Genomic DNA, 20,999 nt, shown 5'->3' with positions numbered 1-20,999 from the left:
GAGTTTCTTCGCGTGAAAGATTGACAGTGACAAAGTATTGTGGCCGGGAAGTTTATGTATTAATTTTTCCCACGCACTACCACAAAAACGCGCGAAAAGTCCCGGAAAATTCTGCATATTGGCATAGTTTATTGTGTGGTCGAGAGAAAAGTTATTATGTAGTCTCAGTGGGGGTATGAGGGGAGGCTTTAGAGTTCCCTTGTGGGTCGATGTAGCATGAAAACACCATCACCCGGGATCTGTGCAGGTAAATGTGTATGTGTAGCATATAACCCATAGAGCCACACGCATTCTCACCCAACGACACTATATTATTTATGATTTTCATGTAACCTGACAGGAGAATCATTTCATCCTGACGGCAAATTCTAATTGGATTTCTCGTCAGGCATCAACCGTAATACATTTTCCACACGACGCTCTCTGTCACGTCCCGCTGTTTGCGCGAACGGGGTGGTCGGGTACATCCACCCGGCATCCGCCTTGCATTTTCTTAAACAAAACGAAAATTGCATTTTGCATCCTGTGCTAAAGGATTTTGCCACTTGTATGCTGTGTGAGATAATTAAAAAGTAATTAGTACAGAGCTAACGCTTCTTCCTGCAACAAAATCACATTTTAAAATCTCAAGCACATCCCAGTGAGGATTTTTCTTTGCGATTTCCTCTTCTCCAGCGGAAATTTCTGCAACACTGGAATTATTTATATACTCGCCTCTTCATCTCAAAAATGAGCATCCAGTGAAAGATTTTGCTCAAGAAAAACCTTCATGACTTTCTATTGCACATAATTAGTTAGATGTAGAATTAGGGAAATATTTTTCATGCCACGTCTCTTTGGGAGTTTATTGCCCTTTGTGAGAGAAAAGCTCACTCTTTTGCGGAGAAAATACAGAAAAAAAGCTCCTAAAAGTTGTGCAAAAAAATGCAGAGAGATGTAATATAGAGACCATCCCATTCACAATTTCCTACTTGGTAACTTTGAGCGTATGTGCAGTCAAGCAATAAACTTTTAATGACAAACCACCAAAAAGGAAATTGAAACAACTTTCATATTTTTTCTCTCTCTCTCTCAATTGAAAGCATGTCTTCCACTTCCGGGTAATATAATGAGGACATCTACAAAAGCCTCTAAGGGTTGAAACATCATATAGATGGAACAAAAAATTAAAACATTTCATTCACAAAGACAGAGTTAATTGACAAAATGTACACCGCAGTTTTAATTAACATTTTTTCCCCATTAAAGTTCATGTTAAAGAGAATAAACCCCGAGGGGATGGTTGGCAAATGAAATGTGTTGTAAACCAAAGGAGAATCTTTGTAATTTTATTGGTTTTTTTGGGAAATATAAAATTATTATGTTCCGTTGTTTAACGTGTTACGATTTTTACTCGAAACCATTTAATTCAGGAGATTAGAAATTAAAATATTTTCTTTGACTTTTTTAGTGAAATTTTATTAAGGCCTGAAAATCAAAGAAAAATCTCAAAGATTGCAACAAAATCAAGAAATAATTTGGGAAATTTTCCACATTTTCACAGACTTTATTAAACAGAAGGAAAATACTTTCATCAATATTTTTCGAGATGCAAATCCTGAGAAACTTTTCTTTTCAACTTCATTGAACATTCTGAATAGTTAAAGGGGCTTTTTATAAAATACTTAGAGGAAGGAAAAAAATGTTCAACAATCAGCGTATTTAAATTTTAAGTATCTCCATGATTTATTTGTTAATTAATTCCCATTTTCGACTTTCTTTTCCCCATCATTATCTCTACGCGGCCACAATAAGAGAGATGGAAGTAAATCAGAATTCCAATTTGTTCTTTGAAATAAAATCACCCCCGCGTCATTTTCTCCCATCGCTAGAGCCAATGGGAAAATTGACGCAGCAGGTTGGGAAGTTGGAACGTGCCTGAACCAAACACCAGAACCCATCATCCAAACATTTACAGATTCTCCGGTGTGACTTGTTGGACGGTGTGCGGGAGTTGGGGGTGTCGGTAAAAGTTTCCTTCAGCGCGAGAACTTTTCTCATAAAGCCAGAAACACCCAGTCAAGTAGAAAATCATGTACTGTGCTTACTCCATTGTGCAGTCCGGCATTCCGGATGTATGATGTGAATTCGTGAAGCGGAGGGTGGGCTCTTTTGGGTGGCATGGGGTGGGAAATATGAAATAACTCCAAACTTTTATTGAACGCGCGAGAATTAAATTTATAAAAAAGCGATATCGGGTACACGAGAGCTTTTTCGTCAAATATTCCAATGAATTTTCTCACAGAATCTATGAGTATATGGAGAAACTTTCTCAATTGCGACAACTTCTATCGCTTGGGTTTAGTTGATTTTTTTCTTCATCTTCCTTCCTCACGTCCAACCCCCGCTAGCGATATTTGCATAAATCAACCCCTTTCACACGCCATATGAGTTAAAGGGAATGATGCGGTGCACAAGAACATCACAAATGATGATGAAATGATGGGAAAAGTTTGGGCAAAAGAGAAAACTTTTCATGTGACTCGTTATGTTCGTTATTCATTCCGTTACGGGGCATATTCATCCTTTCGATCTCTAAGCCATCTAACTAACCAATAAAAAGGGATGAAAATTTCACACAGGAGCTACAAGGAGGGAGGAAAAAAATTGCTTTGTCACTCTACGATCAACATAGCGTCAAAATGTGTCTAAAGTACTTGGCATGAGTTAGTAAATTATCCAACTGTCAGGGTAAATCCCATCTCGACGATGAAACTTTCCCATGTTATTACTAGTTGGTTTCCGTCTGTTCCCTATACTACATACAATTAATCCAACATAGAGTTGGGATCTTTGTCGGTGAAGTTTTCTATCTCTCACACACACTCCCCCGTCTCTACGCAGCGATTATTTGACAGCTACAGAGAACTGTCTTCTAGAGACCAACCACAGCGTACAAACGAACGATATGCTCTGAAGGAAATTCTTCTATCTAATTCACTTTCACATTACTCCCATCAATCTCTTGATGAGTTTTCCGCCGTCATTTCCCATTGAGACACTAAATGCAGATAAAAAGATACGACAGTTACTTTACATACCTACATACATATACCCCATTCAAATGTTTTATATATAATACACTACATACATAGATATGTAATATCAAACCATTTAACATCCCAATCTGCCCATAAATTGAAAACAAAAAATACTTACATCAATTAATTTGGTTTAATTAATTTTAAAATCAATACTTCGATTGAAAAACTAGTTAGACAAAAACTTTGTATATATGGCTATACTATGTATAGTACAATATGCTACTCTCCGGCAGCATTGCATACACATTCTCAAATAACCATTAATTTGGCGTGTTGGAAAGTGAAGAAGGCAAATTTGTTGCTGAGAGAATTTAATTAAAGTGAAGCACAAAAGCTCTTTTGCTCAAAACTTAATAGTGGATTTGCATATTTTAATAACTCTTTTATTGTGCCCCAGAAATTTTCTCCCGGAAAAGTCGTTTTTGTTTATGCCCCATTAGCGTGATAGTTCCATTAAATTAATTAAAGTAATTTTGTCATAATTGTGGCGGAAAGGACCCCCCTTCGCTGTGTCCGCGAACTCAAGACGTGCGGACAGAGTGTGTGACACGAGGAAATTAGGAGGGGATCCACAGAAGAAAAAAAAAAGGGAAAAGTGCCAGAAGGATAATTAAATTAACATGCCATGGAGGTAGAATAGAATTTTAAATGCTGCGAAAGATGGCTAAAGAATGAGTGAAATTGGTGACAATCCTCAATTACTGGCGTGACGATTTGGCTTTGCAATTAATCAAGCCAAATAATTGTCACATTCAGTGAAATTTTAATTGCTTCAGGGTGGGTTGATCTCATTTGGCACACAGTAAAAAAAATCTCTCCCACCTTCAACCCTTCAGCATCATTTTGGGCCAACAAATCCATCCTCATCCCCTTATTTTCTGACTTTTCTGAAGTTGGAGAATCTCTGTGAGATTCCTTCTGTGCCAGACAGAAGGTTTTCTTCGTCATTCACATCGTAATTGAAGCAATAAAGTTTGAGGGGAGAATTTTCTGTTGTTCTCCACTCAAATGGAAAACTAAAAGTGAAAAATGACGGAAAATCTCCGCAAGAACATTTGAGAGGTTGCTCTCTCTCACGTCTCCTGGACCATCTCAGCTTCCATGTTGTTCAATCTCGATGAAAGTATATCTGTCTCCGGGATTTCTTATGCTATATTTACTCCTTCCAACAACTTGAGGCTTTTACCAAGAATTTACCCTTTCAAATATTTACACTTAGATCCCAAGATTGTTCCACATTGTTGTGTATTCTTTTCTCCATCAGATTATAAAAGCATCGGCATACATTGTGAAAGCTTTGCAATTTCCCGGGAAAAAAAATGTATACAAGGTGCAACTGAAGAGCTTTTCTTTTTCATTTTTCTCGCATTATTTGATGAATATTTTGGCATATAACTTATTGCTAAATTAATTCTTGTTTATATTGTCTGTTTAAATTCATTAGAAAAAATTGATACAGTTTCTTCTGCAAAAGTGCCCGCTTGTTGTATACCCCGAAAGCCCCCAACTGCTATTCCGACAATTTTATATGTTTCTACATTATATTTTAGTGCTAAAATTTTTAATTTTTCAGCAGATATTCTGCATAGTGTTAGAGCAAAACGAGAAAGAAAATTGGCATTCACATTTTTACGAGAAGGTTCTCAAAATGAACATGAAATGTTCCCTTTTTTGCTGGACTTGCTGAAAGGCGACATTTTGCTATCAGTCTGATATACATTTAATTCTGTACCATGAGAGACACACCAGATGAACCATGCATTCAATTACTTTGCATTTCTGCAAAAGCTCCCCATTTAATTTTAACTACAGTCGTGCTCTCGTGGTAGGACCGTCGTCAAAATGACTTCTCCGCGGTAAAACGGCTTCAGAATGAGGAATTTTGCCTTCGCAGTGGGACAATTAGTATCCTACCTTTCCAATAGTACTAATTGTCCCACTGCGAAGGCAAAATACTTCATTCTGAAGCCGTTTTACCGCGGAGAAGTCATTTTGACGACGGTCCTACCACGAGAGCACGACTGTACATGCAATATAGATCCTTCCGCTGCCATTCTATCAAGCATTTTAAAACTGAATGAACGTTATATGCTGTATGTTACGTACTTATGTGCATGCTAGAAAAAAGCTACAGAGGGATGATGTAGAAAATAAATTTATTAGAACAACCGTAGTTGAGCTAATAAAAAATGAAATGGGAACTAGGAAGTTTAGATTATTTCCCAGCATAAAATTATCTTCTTTAAGGAAATTATTTTAGAGCAATAAAACTAAGTAAATTGGAGGGAATAAAATATTTTTAGAAAAATGAAAGATATGTAAAACAGGATTACAAGTTTATCCATTTTCATGTAGGGGAGAGCGGGGTTAAAAAAGTCACTTAAGGGTTTAGAAAAAGCTCAAAATATCATATTTCCCAAACAGATAAAGCGAAATGTATAGTCCAATTCTTTAGGATATTTCTTGCCCTACAACTCTTTCTAAGATCATTTTGTTCTATCTAGCTAGGAAATATGATATTTTAGGCTTTTTCCAAACCATTAAGTGACTTTATTAGTCCCCCTCTCCCCTAATTATTTTATTAATTCTTTGCAATTTGTAATTAAAAAAAATCCCCTCTTTTGGGTCATCATTTAGTCATATTTTGCCGTATATGAACGATGGATTTTGTAGGGGATTTTCGCTTCCGCTATAGCATGAAATTGTAAAGGGGTGGAGGTGCATTAAATATTTTATTGCTATGCTCCCAAATTCGCATTGATGTTTTGCAATATAATCCGCATACACGGCATTTTCGAGAAATGGGTCATTGGCTTACTGGACCACCCCATTGACGTCACACAGTAGAGTTGACACACACACACACACACGCCTCGGCTGTGTATGGTCCAAATTATACCTGGGAGGATCTGGTGGACAATCGACTGGGGTGGACAAAAGTGGGACTTCAAACGATGTGGATATGCCCTGGAATGTGATACTTCTGTGTTCGACATGGTCCCAAATGATGTTTAGTCCCTGAAGTGCGGAGCAAAACCATAGTCCGAGCGCATACAGAGAATGGCCAAGGGCCGGGAGTAAGGGATGGGGGGTTGGGGGGGGGGTGGAAAAGCCCAACAGATGCCCGTATTTAGTTTTGGATTTCATTCTGGATTTTGCTTCTTTCATGCCTTAGGGTTTGACCGTGTGTGACAAAGCAACAATCTTTATATTGTTCTCCTTATACGTTCACATATAAGGCAAAACCCTCAAGTTTCCTTCGTCGAGGATAAAGAGGAAGAGAGAGAGAGAGAAAGATTTTATGCAAAGAAGCCTGTGAAGAAGGGATATTGAAATTATTCCATCTGAATGTTCAGTGTTTACTCAAAATGCATTGCAGAGGAGCCAAACCCGGTCAATTGTATGAACCACTCGGGATGCATTTTCACTCCAACCACATAACTATGCCATTGTGAATGAGAGGCTGTGTGTACAAGCATGGATTTTGTTATGTATAAGTGGAGGAATTCACAATTGTGGAGAACAATTGTATGCCATGCAGACGCACCAGGAAATGCATAGAATATATTAGTAACGTCACTTGAGGGCATCCCCCACAAATTGTGATTAATCATTGTGAAATACTCCACATACACACAATATTGAAAATCCCCCATTCTATATAAAGCCTCAATTCCATGGCTTTTCTCGCCTTTATCCACACCCCAGTGTGTGATTTTTTTTGCATCGTGTTGCATTAAAAAAAGCTCCCACACTGTGTCTCCTCGAGAACAGGATGCTATTTACAATGAATGACGATCCTTCTTGAAAAATTGTCTACAACATTTTCTCTCTCATATTTATATACAAAATCATATGCACACAGAGTCATTCAGCAACCCCTCCATGTCACTCACATTCCGTTGCACCAGAGAATTTCGTGTTGCCCTAGAGTGTGTTTCCTGTTTCGCGGTTGTAACACTGCAATTCCACCCCCTTGTGCCGCCCACCCCATGCTATTGTTGAATATGTCGGCATTTCTAAAAGGAAGTGAATATATTTGCATTTGTGCATTGATTTTTCTCTCCAACACTACACCCCCCGTCAGCATCTCCGGTGCATCTCAATGATGACACAACATTATAATTCCTACCCCTCCCACCCCCTCACGAAACAACATTAACAAAAGGGATCTGTTATCACAAATGTTGACTTAATGGGTTGAATGTAAATTGTTATCCTAAATTTGCTTGCCAAATTAGCACTCTCTGTCGCATTTCCCTCATTACAGGAACTTTTGAAATTCATTGGGACGTATCTTTAATCTCTCATCTTCAATTATTCTTTCGTAATGTGGTAAAGAAATCTTGTTAAATTGATGACGTACGTATCAGCTAAATGTTCTTTTGCAAGACAACATTTAGCACTATTTCTTGATTTATTTTTAGGTCTGTTTGATCAATTTTTTGGGAAATATAGGACAGTTCCTGAAAGCTTTATTTTTTTCAAAGCTTTTTTTTAAACAGTTAAGTAATATGATTTGACGGCTATTTAGGAAGAAAACTAGGCCAAAAGTGTCAAGATGTCTTTATTGAATTATTTTAAAAATTGAACAGCTCAATTCAGTACTGAAATTCAAGTATTTTTAGAAAGAAAATTCTGTTTAAAAGAAAATGAAGAGTGAATGATAATTATTGTTGTTTTTTTAGGTCATGTATGTAGAAAATAATCTTTTTCTATAGGGATAGATAACCTAAAATTTACAAGAACTTTTAAAATAATTTATCGTTGAAATGAACTTTTGCGTTCTTCTTTCTTTGTATAAAGAAAAATCAATCAGAATTAAGCAAAACTTTCAAAGAATTTTTTGTAAAATTGTAAAAAAAAAACAATTTACCTATAAAAAAAATAACAAAGCACTTTTCGCAAAAGGCAATCATACATAAAACACTTTTCAATATAAACCCCCAATTAAAGACATCAATAAAATCCTAAGTAAAAAACATTCAATCTGCATTCAAATTGTACAACTTCCACTTAAAAAAATCTTTGCTCATCCAGGATAGAAAAATTGCTAATTGAAATGGTTTCACGGGAAAAGGGAAATGCGGCAGCAGAAAAAGAATTTCACAGCAAAATGAAATTGAAAATATTGCAAAGTATGTTGCCAGCCATTCATTTATGGTTCCCATGGCTATGAGCTCTCCATATCCCTTCAATGGTAGGTTTTTGGTGGGGTGGAAGGGGTAGTGGAAGGAAGTACATTGGGGGGGTGGTATGTGTGCCATTTGTTTCCAACGAGCATATACCGGGGAAAAATGCACTACGTCAATTTATATTCATATTCATGCACATCACCCACACCTCCCCACACAATTGCAATGGAGGATACAAACTGCGCGGGGCGAAGTTATGAATATTTGCCTTTTATTTCTGCAAATGTAGCACATAGAAGTCTTTTTCACAAAAATACATATAGGTATGGTATGTACATTTAGGAGGAAACTATAACAGCTCCGGGAGTTCAAAACAATGTGAATGGCAAACAAAAATTGTATGGACAATTTTTCTACCCCTTCTAGAGAGAGTGGAAATTTTATTTTAAGGAATTATTCAATTCATGTAGTGTTGACTTCTCACAGGCAATATTCATGGTGGTTGTTTATGAAACAATTTAACGAATATTTTTTAAATGTGGTGAAAAATGTAAATATCTGGCGATAAGAAACAATTTTAGATAAATATTTAATGCCTTTGACGCGCAAGAAATTAGAATAGAGGCTAGATTTTATTACTAAAAGACGAAGAATACAAAATTTCTTCAATTTTATTTTCTCATAATGTTATTATTATTATTATTATTATTTTATTTCCTTTAACTTGGGTTGCGAGATTTCTCGGAAACAATTGAAAATGAAATTAAAAAGCACGTAAAAATATAAAAATGCAAAATTTACATAAAATACGTAAAATAGGTACAATTATTAAAATATGCAAAATAGTTAAAAATGTGACGTGTACTTAAAACATTTTAATTATTAAGCATTTTTCTGATTTAGTCCCTTTAATTTGTTAATTAAATTCTGAAATATATATTTTTTATTTCAACAGCAAGACCACTTTCTCGTTTGTTTACTTTGGAGTACGACCGGAAAGTATGTTGGAGGTAATTAATTAGTGAAATTGTTGCAAAAGTATATAGTGTGGGTGGTACAATCACGTGTAAAGAATGAATGAAGAACGTGTGTTAGACCAATATCTTTTACTAATTCATCCACCCATGTGATGAATATAATCTCCCCGCCACTTGGTGGGAAACGGATAGTACTCATTAGGGGTGCAAATTTCCCTCAAATCGTCTTTTGAGCAATGCATACGAATTTCGTAGTTGCAATTTGATGTGTGTGCAGAATTATTAGCAACTGCGAAAACTCACTAATTGCTTTGGCATAGTGTGAAAGCAACAGAAAGTCCCAATGTTTCCACGAGACTCCAATTAGACGTGTAATTATTGCACCGAAAAGCATAGGGTGGAAAAGCGTTTCCTCAAATCCCGTGTATACGTATTAAATGGTACAAAATGATTATGTGGTTTCGGGTTATGTGTTGCAAATAGGAGAAAAGTTTCAACCCCTCAGTTGAACTTTCTTTTCATTTAACCAGCAGCCCTTTGGGATTCGCAGAAAATGAGTGTGGGTTGGTAGAAAGGAGAGACGGGGGTGCAGCTATTAAAAGCTCATTAGCACCACAATCATGCATAAAATTCATCCCTCTGGCCAGGAGAAAACTTCTTTTTTTTTTCTTCTCCCTCGCAGCTTCCCGACTATGGCAAATAATTCGCTTCTCTCCGTGGTGGGGGTTGTTTTTAATTTACAGGAAATTAGCACACTGAAATTGCCTCCATTGCTCTCTTTTCTTAACATCATTCTACCAGCTTAGACAGGGGGTGGGGGGTGGAAAATGTGCGGAGTAAAAAAAAAGAATAAAATGAAGCCAGAGGCGACCATATCCGACAATTTATTGCGCAATCAACACCCCTTAAAGTCATTTTTCTTCACCGAAGCTTAGCTGGAGGCGTATAAAAAAAGTCGTACAAGAACTCAAGCAGAAACGTCCAGAGAGGGATGAGAAATAATCTTGGGTGTGCTTTTTTTCTTCATCCGTGCATTTAGCTCTTTTCTTCACCTCAAAGATTTTCTTGGAAATCAACGCGAGGATGGTGTATTTATCCTCGGTCTGTACTCAAAAAGGCAAAATGTCTTTTAAATTAAATCTTTAGCAGAGTGGTCTGTTAAAGATGTAAAAGCTTGAAGAAAGTATCAATTTTCCATGAAAATTTGGGCGAGAATGATTACAATTCTATAATAATAATAAGTGAAAATGATCGCATATTTTTGTGGCTGGATTCTAATGTATATCACAAAGTTCCTGAACAATCTTTCTATATATTTTTTCTTTTTTGAGAATTTACGAGGAAGCTCGAGGGAAATGTTTAACACTACATTACAATGTACATTAACGAAAATTCTGGGAAAAAAACTTTTAGAAAAATCGTATAGGAAAGTTGTGTTTCACATCAAAATCTAACCACTGAAACTTCTATGAAATCAAGCACAACTTTCACAAAATGATTGATTCAAATATTACCTACATTTTACTCCCTTTCAAGTATTATGTACGTACATACATAATTATGTACGTACATACAGCCGGAGATATAGCCACTTGAAATTTGCCTTCAAAAATACCTCATTTTTGCTTGCCCGGAAACTTTTTGAGGGTAGTGTACATTTATCCTTTACTTGGAAATTAGAAACCTAATAAGGAGCAAGAATGGAAGCCACATGGAAGGCTTTATATTGAAATTAAATTCAAGAACAATTGCATACACACATAACTTCCATCCGTATTGTTTTGCAATGGATTTAAATCTCGTATAGTTGCTTGAACATAAATAGAAAGCAACTTTCTGGCTTTCTTGGCACTCAACATACCTTTATACAACACACATTTCCTTTTCAGGGATTTATGACAAAAAGCATGTGAAATATGAGGCTGAGTTATTTGCGGTGAAAATGATAAAGCGCAAGTTCTTGCATCAAATTCCACTACATCTCATGCAAACACGAATGGAATATCTCGAGTTTCACCCAAAGTCTAGCCCCATCTTCTCCGCATATAAACATATATTTTTCCCATGCATAAGATGAGCTTCTTGTTTGAATGTCAACGGAGACGGAATTTTTGCTTACTTTACAGAAAATTCTATTTATCGCGACTTAGGCCGTCCCGAAGAAACTCAATCCGCGTTGTGGTGGTAGAAAAGCTAAAACACCAAAGGGGCGGTTTTTGGGGAAGCTTCCCCTGTGAATTGCAAGAAGTCCGTGTTAGGCGAAAAAAAAAGTTTTCTGGTGGGCTCTGAGAGACTTTTATGGTGACATGGGCGTGTGGTGTGGCGAAATTCAAGAATTTTCATTTAATGTTCATCGTATGAAAATTGCCCCTTAATATTGCATGCGTTTTCGGTGGGTGCCAAGAGACAAAATAAACCGAAAATTTATGGACACGATGGTAACATAGAATATGAATATTCCTGCTACACACACCGAAGGCTGTTGTGGTTATTTAAATGTGTCACAAGAGGCGGCTTTTCAGACCATTTTTCCCATCTACTTTTCCATGCGAGACCCACGCCCATTTATTATTAGAGATACATTGCTGGAGGACAATATACCCGCGCGCACAGCCATTTCTTCATCCATATCGTGTTCTCTTCACCAAGAGTGTGTCACACCAGCTGAAATGGAAATGAATTTACAGTAGAATTTCCATTCGCAAAAGCACTGCAAATTTTTTTTGCAACATTCCCACACAGCTTATTTTTTTCCTGTGCGGAGAGGGATGCTTTTTCATTGAGATTCTGCAGTGTGGAATTTGAATATGAATCGAATAGGATGTGGGGATGCTGTACAAAATGTAATTGGAGCAGTGCTAGTGCTTCCCAACTAGCTGTGATTAAAGTTCTATATACAAAAAAAATCATAATAGATGGTACTACGTTTTGTTTTTGCTCATTATGCATTCCATATTATTCAAAACATACATATAATATTGAGAAAAAATTGTGGTTTGCGAATTATTAATTATCTGAAGCGTTAAAGGGTTGAAATTTAGACAATTTTTAAACTTTAATTTTATGGAAATTAAAATTCTTATAAAGCTAAAAACTTAAAAGAAAATATCTTAATATTGCATCAATTCCTCGCAGTCAAAAGAGCTTCTTCTAATTTTTTATTTAACCCAAAACTTAGCGCCAAAAGCTCTTTCGATCATATTTTAAACATAAATAAATTTATATAAAAAAATCATATTTCTATACAAAACTCAACAATGTACCTAAAAGAAATTTATGTAAAAATGTATTCTTTAATGCCCCTAATAGCTCCTTAAGTGTTGAAGAAATTACCCCACGTTCTGCCAGAATTTTCCTTATAGTTGGATCTTTTTTTGGAGAGCTCAGAAAAAAACTTTCAACAACTTTCCTTTAATTCTCGCAGTTAATAAAAAAGGTATCTACAGTAGCATAGAAGTTACAAGCACCACCACCCTTTTAAGATGTATAACATACAAACAGTTAGAGACTTCACCCCATTGCTTCATCTTTAGCAATTTCCTTCCCGCAGCAATGTGCAATCGCGGTTGAAAGTTGTCGGATCTATGGGAGCCATGTGGCGCAGCATATAGTTGGTGCGAGGTTCTCATGAGAGGGAAACGGGCATGAGGAGTGAAATAGCTGGAATTTCCCATTTTGAGATTCGTTCTCCCCCACCGACGACGATGGGGTGAAAGTTGAGAAAAGCGCTTGCTACATAGAGGCTGAAGTCAATGATTCGGAAAATACCTCGGTGATCGTTCTTGTTGCCAACACAGGCGGATTGCCTTCCTTTCCCGTCATCCAAAAATGAGAGATGTTCCCACTCAAACCCACCCCCCCCCCCTTCCGTGTACATTTTTAGTGACTACACAACATTCCACCCATTTGTTCAGCTCCTTTTTGGGAAAAATCCTTACGCTTTCCCGTGGGCCCTGTGGAGGCGGGAATGAGGCTGAAGCAGAGATTGAAACAAACTGCCACGAAAATAGCAACTCATCCAAAAAACCAGGCGCCTCCACCCACGGAAGATTTTCAACTTCATGCTCTCTAAAGGGGTGGTTTTGCTGGTTTTCCACTCCATGGGTATTACGCGCGAAAATGTACCCCTGAGTATTCACAATGAAGCTCATTGGAAAGTGAATTGACAGCGCAATGGTGGAGGAACGTGCTTCTGATTAAAGATAAATTACATTAGCGCACACTTTAAACTCATTCACGTGGAATCTCATTCACAAAATTAAATTTTTCACCTTTCTGCAAATGTTGTGTCAAGTGATGATTTTCTCCATACGCCCCCATCTTTAAGTTCCTTCATTACTCGATCGTGGGAGATGAAAATGTTTTTGGCGCTGAAGACACACACACACAAATAAAAAAGAAACTTTCATCTCATGGGAGGTTTTTTTGCAATGCGGTGAGAAAAATCACCTGACGACACTCTCAACAGGATGCCCATGTAAGAAGCGTGTTGTCGGTTTGTTTTATTGCTTTTATCTTACAAAGAAATAAATCTTCAACAATACCTGTTGCGGCACGAAAAAAGGGAGGAAAACCCTCGTCTTGGCATGTGGACAATGGGAGAGGGATATTGAGGTAAAGTGGGTGCCTTCTATATTACCACCCATATATACCCACCATTCTCTGAAACTTTTGGGTTATTTTAACTCAATGGGGCATATAAATTCGCTTTTCAATGTTTCACTGGGAAAATGTTTCATTTTGTGGAAAAATCAGGTAGATTACGTTATTAGGCGAGGATTTAATTTAAGAGATGTAAGAATCTTCCAAGAATCAAACTATTATGCTAAGAAAATACCCAAAAATAAAGTAATATTAGATTTGCTTCAATAGTCAAAAAATTAAATAAAAGAGTTTACGCGTGTTTGTATGAGAAACTCTTAATTCTAAAAAAAATCAGAATACGCAAATACTTAAAAGTAATCAAAAAAGAATAAGAAATCTCGCTAAAGAGACTTTCTCTTTTCCACTAGGATCAGCTGGGAAAATCTAGCAAAGTTTTACTCAAAAATGGAAACAAAGACGTAAGTATTGTTTGCAGTTTTTTGTCTCTTTACATTTAGCAGCTTTTAATGTACAAATTCTCAGCCACATTCGGTTAAAAATTTTCTTAAATTTAAATAATTTATCACATTGTGGAGGCATTGGGTTTCCTTAATTGCTTACCCCTTAGTAAATTACTTCACGAACTACCCTCCCCTTTTGGACACTCTGTGGTGACAGCAATAGCCCTTTTTACGACATCAATAGATCACATAGTGAATGGGGCAACATTGGTCACCGCATAGAACTTTGAATAAAACACCCAAATGGTGACAGAAATGTATACGACGTTAGTTAGATGGAATCGAAGGGAGTTGCAAAAGCGCAAGTTAAGTGTATTTGAAAAGTTTGCTTCTCTGGCCGTTTGAGTTGAATGTATAAAACTAATTTCAAATTGATTGTGACACATAACTTTGGAAGCCACATTAACACTCAGAACAATTTTAGCTTTTAATTCACATCCTCAAATTAAATTGCAATAAGTTTGTTAGCTGAGATTTTCTGCGAGCTCACTCCACAGACACACAAAGTTGATTTGCCGCAAACCAATAAAACTTTCCCTTAAACTTGTGAAGGAGGAGATTTTGTATTTTATACAAAGACCCATGCTATGGGGGATTGGGCGTAGTAGGGGTGGCATGGGGTTTGGTGAAAGAGAGACGTTTCAATGAGCTTTTAATTTCATGGGGTAATTTTTGAGCAGATGAGCTTTTATCTCTTCTTTCCATTCTGTTGGCATTATCATCGCTGTCTGATGGCTTTCTTGTCCCCTCCTTCGCCGTACCACTTTCAATCTCATCCCTTTTTCGTCCGCTACAGGAATTTTTCGTGGATGTATAAATACACACAAGATCCTATCTCGCAGGATGATGTATTTCTTCTCAACGACCATTAAAATTCTTCAAATTCCACTCTCTTATACCATTTTCATCCAACAATCTAACCACGTCAGAGAATGATATAAAATGTATTGTTTACTTAAATCTCATTCCTATATATCTATTGAAATCTCCCCGCACTGTGAGAGATACATTTGGGAAAGCTTTTTGCACAAAAAGTCTCCTTATATTTTGAATTTTGTGTACACTAGGAGCTTTTTCCCCATCACTTTTAGTGAAACTTTTGTGAGTAAACTTTTTGAGAATTGAAATAAACACAAAACATAGTTTAGTTTCATCCTTTTCCCATCTGAAGCTTTCAAACAATTCTTATATGAGTTTTCAATTGCACCGCACCACTACCCCTTTTTTCTCTTCCATTTGATTTTCTTCCACTACCCGTTTTCCATCTGTGAGAAGATAATACGTGGGGTGTGTTCTGTGTCAGGAATAACACATAATACACCCTCGAACCAGGAGAGTGAAAAAAAACGAAGAAAGCCACAGAGAGCGAGGTAACTCTCTCAGTGCCGGAAGAAGTGGAGGAAGAAGAAAAAAAAGAGATGCAAGGCGAGAAAACAGATCGCAATCGGACAAGGGGTTGAAGATGTGGGGTCTTTGAAAGTGAATCAAAGAGAAGATTGAGCACACCATCTGAGTTTCAGCCCTCTTCCTTAATTCGCCACTTTCTTTTGTACAGCAGCTTGAGTGGCAAAGTTGGGGGGATCTTTTGTCTGCAGTATGGAGAAAACATTTCACTGCAAAAGTAAATATTTTTCCACATTGAACATCCCACAAGTTTTATCGTTCTCTTTTTTCATGGACCATCTTTCTTCCAAATGAGTGTTTCCAATATTGCCAAAGTTCTCTTGCGGATGTGATAAAAATTGAAAATGAAAATTTATGTTAGAATAAATTTAGAATTCATATCAAATGCATTAAATGCGGTAAGTGCATAAATAAATTGAAAAACTTTCGCAGAAAAACTTGTTATTCTGCACAAGAAATTTATGAAATTAATTAATTTTTATTTATTCAAATTGAATGACGTTTAAAAGTGAGAATATTTCCTTTTCAATGAATTTCCCTCTTATTAAAATTAATATTTTTCAACACTCTTTTGATGATATTCAATGGAAAAATCCGGAAAAATCAATGAAAAAAATTTCACTGATTTCCAATTCAGTCCATTCAATTAAAATTCATTTTATCTTTGGAATGAAAAGAATGAAATAAAAGTCATTTGGCAAATAAATGTCATCGAAGAGTTTCATTAAGAGAATTTTATTATTGAATTTTCCTCGAGAATATTGCAAGAAAATTGTATTGCATGTGATTTTCAAAAACTTTAGGGGATGATGGTGCAGCTCCTTTTGAATTTTGCAGAACAATAACACTTGATGAAATCGCGATAGTGAAATTCCCCATTGAGTCACAAAATTTAATGGAAATTGTGAAGAATATTTTCTGCATGAGACAGTGCATTTCAGTTGTATGGAAATTCCTCGCACTGCTGCATTGCTCTTGTGTGTGAACCTTTGGGGAAATTCGGTGCAACGAGTTGTCACGAGTACTGTAGTTGGGGGGCGGTATGCTGTGCTATTTTAATATTGTCACTTAATCCACTCCCATCTGTCTCACTTGCCGTCACACGGAAAAGTATCCCTGTAGACGGTGAAAAGCTCCCCCATTGGGGGAATGTTTTTCCAACATTTCACTTCAAGTGCAATTTGTTGGTAACAAAAATTTCATCCCCCACGGGGGCACTACCGGGGAGTGAATTTGTCTCCCAAATTTAACACTTCAAGGTAGCAAAAACACCCCTCAAATTGATCTCACTGAGGGAATTTTCCTCAACTCTATAAAAGAAAATTTCCCAACACACACACACATTCCTTCTTGTGGCAAACAACCCCCAAAAATTCCCACTGGGGTTTTATTTGAATTCCATTCCGCCATTTGAGAAATATGGGCTCAAAGAGGTGATAAAGAAAACCACATCAGAGAAAGAGAGGGGGGGAGGAAGAAGGAAAAAGAAAAGAAAAAAACTGGGAAAATCTCTTTTGAGAGAATGGATAAAGAAAGGATGGAAATCTGTTTTAGCAAGTGAATTAAATAAACATTATCAACCCCACAATGTGACACCAACACAATTTTCCTGTTATGGCATTTTTCCTGCTATTCCTTCTTCGTATATTCGCATTCAACCGGGATTTTATGGTATTTTCCTCCCTTTTTATGAAACACCCTGAAATGCACGTTTGCTTTATCAATACACCTTCGCCCCCACAAACTTTAAATGAAAAGAGGAAAATGCACAAAAGTGATGATTTTCTTCATAGAAAATTATTTGTTAATCAATATGTTTTACTATTAGAATTTAAAATCTTCATTGAAACATCCAATTAACCCATAAAGAGCCATTTTTTTTACTTTAACGATGTGGAAGGATTTCACATTTTCATTAGAGAAAATTGCAAGAAAATTAGATGAAAATATGCTGGGAAAATACCCAGAAATCTATCCTCTTTGCAGCTACTATTCTTGATATATATATAGATGAAACAGGTGGGTACCTAATTAGAAAGTTTTCCTAGTTATTATCAACTACGAAATTAATTTATAAGTGATATAGATTGGTGCGGGTATAGAGCTCCACTAAAAAATATTTCAAAAACAAACTTTTAGTACACCCTATTAAATTACATTATATTGCAAAAATAGCTTCGAGAAAATTGTATTTTTTTCTCCACCACCCTTAATTTACTCCCGAAAGCTCTCTTGCGATGTATCTACGTACCTATATGTATGAAACTTTCATATCCGGTGTGGAAAAATGTCGATAATGATGGTAAAATTGATGAAAATAGACGAAGTATCTAAAGCGGAAAAATTCCATTACGTAGAACCATTTTCACGGCAGGTTAATCGCCCCATTCCGCGTGTCATACTTCCTATATACAAGGATGGGATCACATTACAGGATATTGCAAACATTGTCTCTAATGCAAAGAGTCATCCACTTTGGGTGTGAAAAGCTCTCACGTGAAATTGCGCGCGAGCTGAAGGTTATTTGTACACGGGAGAGAGATGGTGTGGAAAATACAACAGAGAAATTGATTGTAATTTGTAAAAGTCGATGAATTGATTCATCAACATTTTTTTCTTTATAAAGCACTCAAATATAAAAGAAAGTTTCTTCATTTTAGGGTGAAGTGGCGTGAGGGAAAACCCACACACTTTTCACGCGAGAGAGAGAGAGAGTGTGTTTAAGCGATTGGGAGGGTGAGTAGATGATGAATGATGGCGGAGTGAGGCTGTGAGAAAAGTTGAAGCATGAGCAACAATTTTCACCATGTAATGGGAATCAGTAAATTTTCCGCTTTTCACTTGCTCAATTAACTTTTGGGGTGTACAAAATCCAAATGATGTGAATAACGTTGGAAGCTGTTTAGCTGAGAATTGTTGGCAATTGTGGAAATAATTTTCTCACACCCCTTTTACATATACTTACAAATACTTTTTTCTCCTCACAGGAAAAACTAACACGACACTCACATAAATATTTTCCATTTGGAAACACACTAAATGGCAACCCCTCGTGCGATTTTCCATTTGCATATATATACCCACCAAAGACGATAAAGGGAAGGGATGGGAGAAGCTTCTGTGAAGACGGAGCTTTCGCCAGGGAGAATATGCCGTCGGTATGGTGTGCTCCCTTCGACATTCTAAAGATTCGAATAAATTTGCATTCAATTTGCTGTGGGGATGGAAATTCTTTTGAAAATTCCCACCAATTTGAGAAAGCGCACACTTTTCTCCTACGAGAGAGAAACGACAAGAATCCGTCAATGGGTGGAGGGATGATGCCATGGGGTGGAACTTTGTTTAACAACAAGTTGGAATTTATGGGTAATGTAAATGACTGAATATCCACGAGAAAATCTTTTTACTAATCTTCTGTCGCGTTGTAGTTTATCCTCTTCCGCGGAGATCACTCAAGATGTCATTGCATTTATCATTCCTCCTCGTACCCAAGATATCTTTTTCCATCCCACTCCCTCAAGGCAAATACCGAGATAAATTCATATACATACAACGTCGCACATCTCCTTTATACGATACAGAGGCTTACCCATAAGTCTACCCATGAGCTTTTAAATAAATCCACCAACAAAATCTAATGATACATGAAATGATCCTCTCACAAATGAATAACTCAATTTTATCTTATTCACCCCCACCCCGCGTGTGATGGTCATATGGCGAATTTTCTCACAACGATTGACGTCAAAATGCCTCGGAGAAATGTGATAGCAAACAAGCTATTTTTGTTATCAAACAACCACCTATAGTACGAAGCATCTCCTCATTTTGCAGGTATAGCCAATGTTATATACAATTGGCAGAGAAAAGAGCTCACACTGTGGAGGGATTCCAATTACCATCCACTGTCATTTGGACCGTCATTGCCATTTTCATTCCCCCAATGTGACATCACACGGAAAACGTACAAACATCATAAATTCATTTCCTCGAGTCTCACAGCGGTGATATCTCAGATACATGATGCTTTACACAGAAATATGTGAGTTATATACGCTTGCCTTGCCTTTATTCTTCCCCTTCTAACTTTTAGATATTAAATTTTTTCTTCACTATGCGGTAAGAGTTGCAACGGCGGAAAAGGCCAGAAAAAGGAGTTTACCCGATTTTGTAGGAAAAAAAACTTTAAATTTAAAGAAATATTTGGATCATTCGTAATCTTGTTGAGAATCTAAATAATCGTCATGAAAAACTTACTATTTTGCACTAAAAGATCAGCTGGGAAAAATCAAAGTAGATTTTCTTTAAAATGCAAACAATGACGTCACTATTGTGTTTTTTATAATTAAAGGCAAAAAAGCACAATTGTGATGTCATTGTTTCGATTTTTGTGCCAATCTTTGCACGATTTTTCTATCTAATTTAATAGAAAAGAGGAAGTCTGCTTGACAATTTTTAATATATTTTGCTGCATAATCTCATTTTTTTTTCAAATTCCCAACCGCCTCATAATTTATTTCGACTCACAAAAAAAAGAGAATTTTTCAAGGGAAAAAATTTCATCTTAGCCCGCCTGCACTCATCAACTGAGCCATATAACTTATAACTATATTGAGTGAATGTCGCAATTTGTGTGTGAAAGCCATAAATCAAATGAATCTTTTAATCAATCAAGCTAAATTATATATTTTTTCCCTTACATCTCTCAACCATTGAGAAGAACTTCCTCAAGCGCAAATTGTGATAATCATCAATGTATGTGGGAAGTACGAGAATTACAATCCCTCCACCCCCTTTGTATGAGAAAGCCCAATAGAAGGGTATAAGCTTAAGGGAAAAAGCTTTGGTGGATTACACACCAAAGTTCGCCCCATCGTTTACATCCAGAGAAAATTGATTGAAATACATCGGGTGGGGGGAGCATGTGCCTATCGACCAACATCTCCCCCACACCATGGCCGGATCTGCGCGAGGGTTTGGGCTGAATGGGCATTAAATGGGGGAAAGATGGAGGCAAATAAAATTTGTTGTACTGCGATGGCCCCAGTGGAACCCAGCTGGAAGTGTGCACAATCCTCGGTAGACACAAGCCACCACTATTAGGGTTAATTCTTTTTATTGCCCTCCGTGATTTCAGCCGAAATGCTCTCCAATAGCGGTACCCCATATTCCTCCCCACAAAAAAGCTCCCTCAATCTCCAACAAAGCATTGATTGTTGCAGAAGGCAAGGAAGGGCGGGGGTGGGTGGGAAAAGAGCCAGAAAATGCGGGGAAATAAGCTGAAATGATGATGTG

General features: G+C 36.9%; 1 protein-coding gene across 10 annotated transcripts in view; it reads right to left on the bottom strand.

Annotated features, from left to right (window-relative positions):
• Positions 1-20,999, bottom strand: part of LOC129794268 (cell adhesion molecule Dscam2) — an 87,087-nt gene that overhangs the window by 56,212 nt on the left and 9,876 nt on the right. The window lies entirely within an intron of this gene.

Source organism: Lutzomyia longipalpis, chromosome 3 (assembly GCF_024334085.1).
Source record: "Lutzomyia longipalpis isolate SR_M1_2022 chromosome 3, ASM2433408v1".
In the NCBI taxonomy this organism is placed as follows: domain Eukaryota; kingdom Metazoa; phylum Arthropoda; class Insecta; order Diptera; family Psychodidae; genus Lutzomyia; species Lutzomyia longipalpis.
The sequence above is the reverse complement of the archived record's forward strand: the minus strand, read 5'-3'. Positions and strand labels throughout refer to the sequence as shown.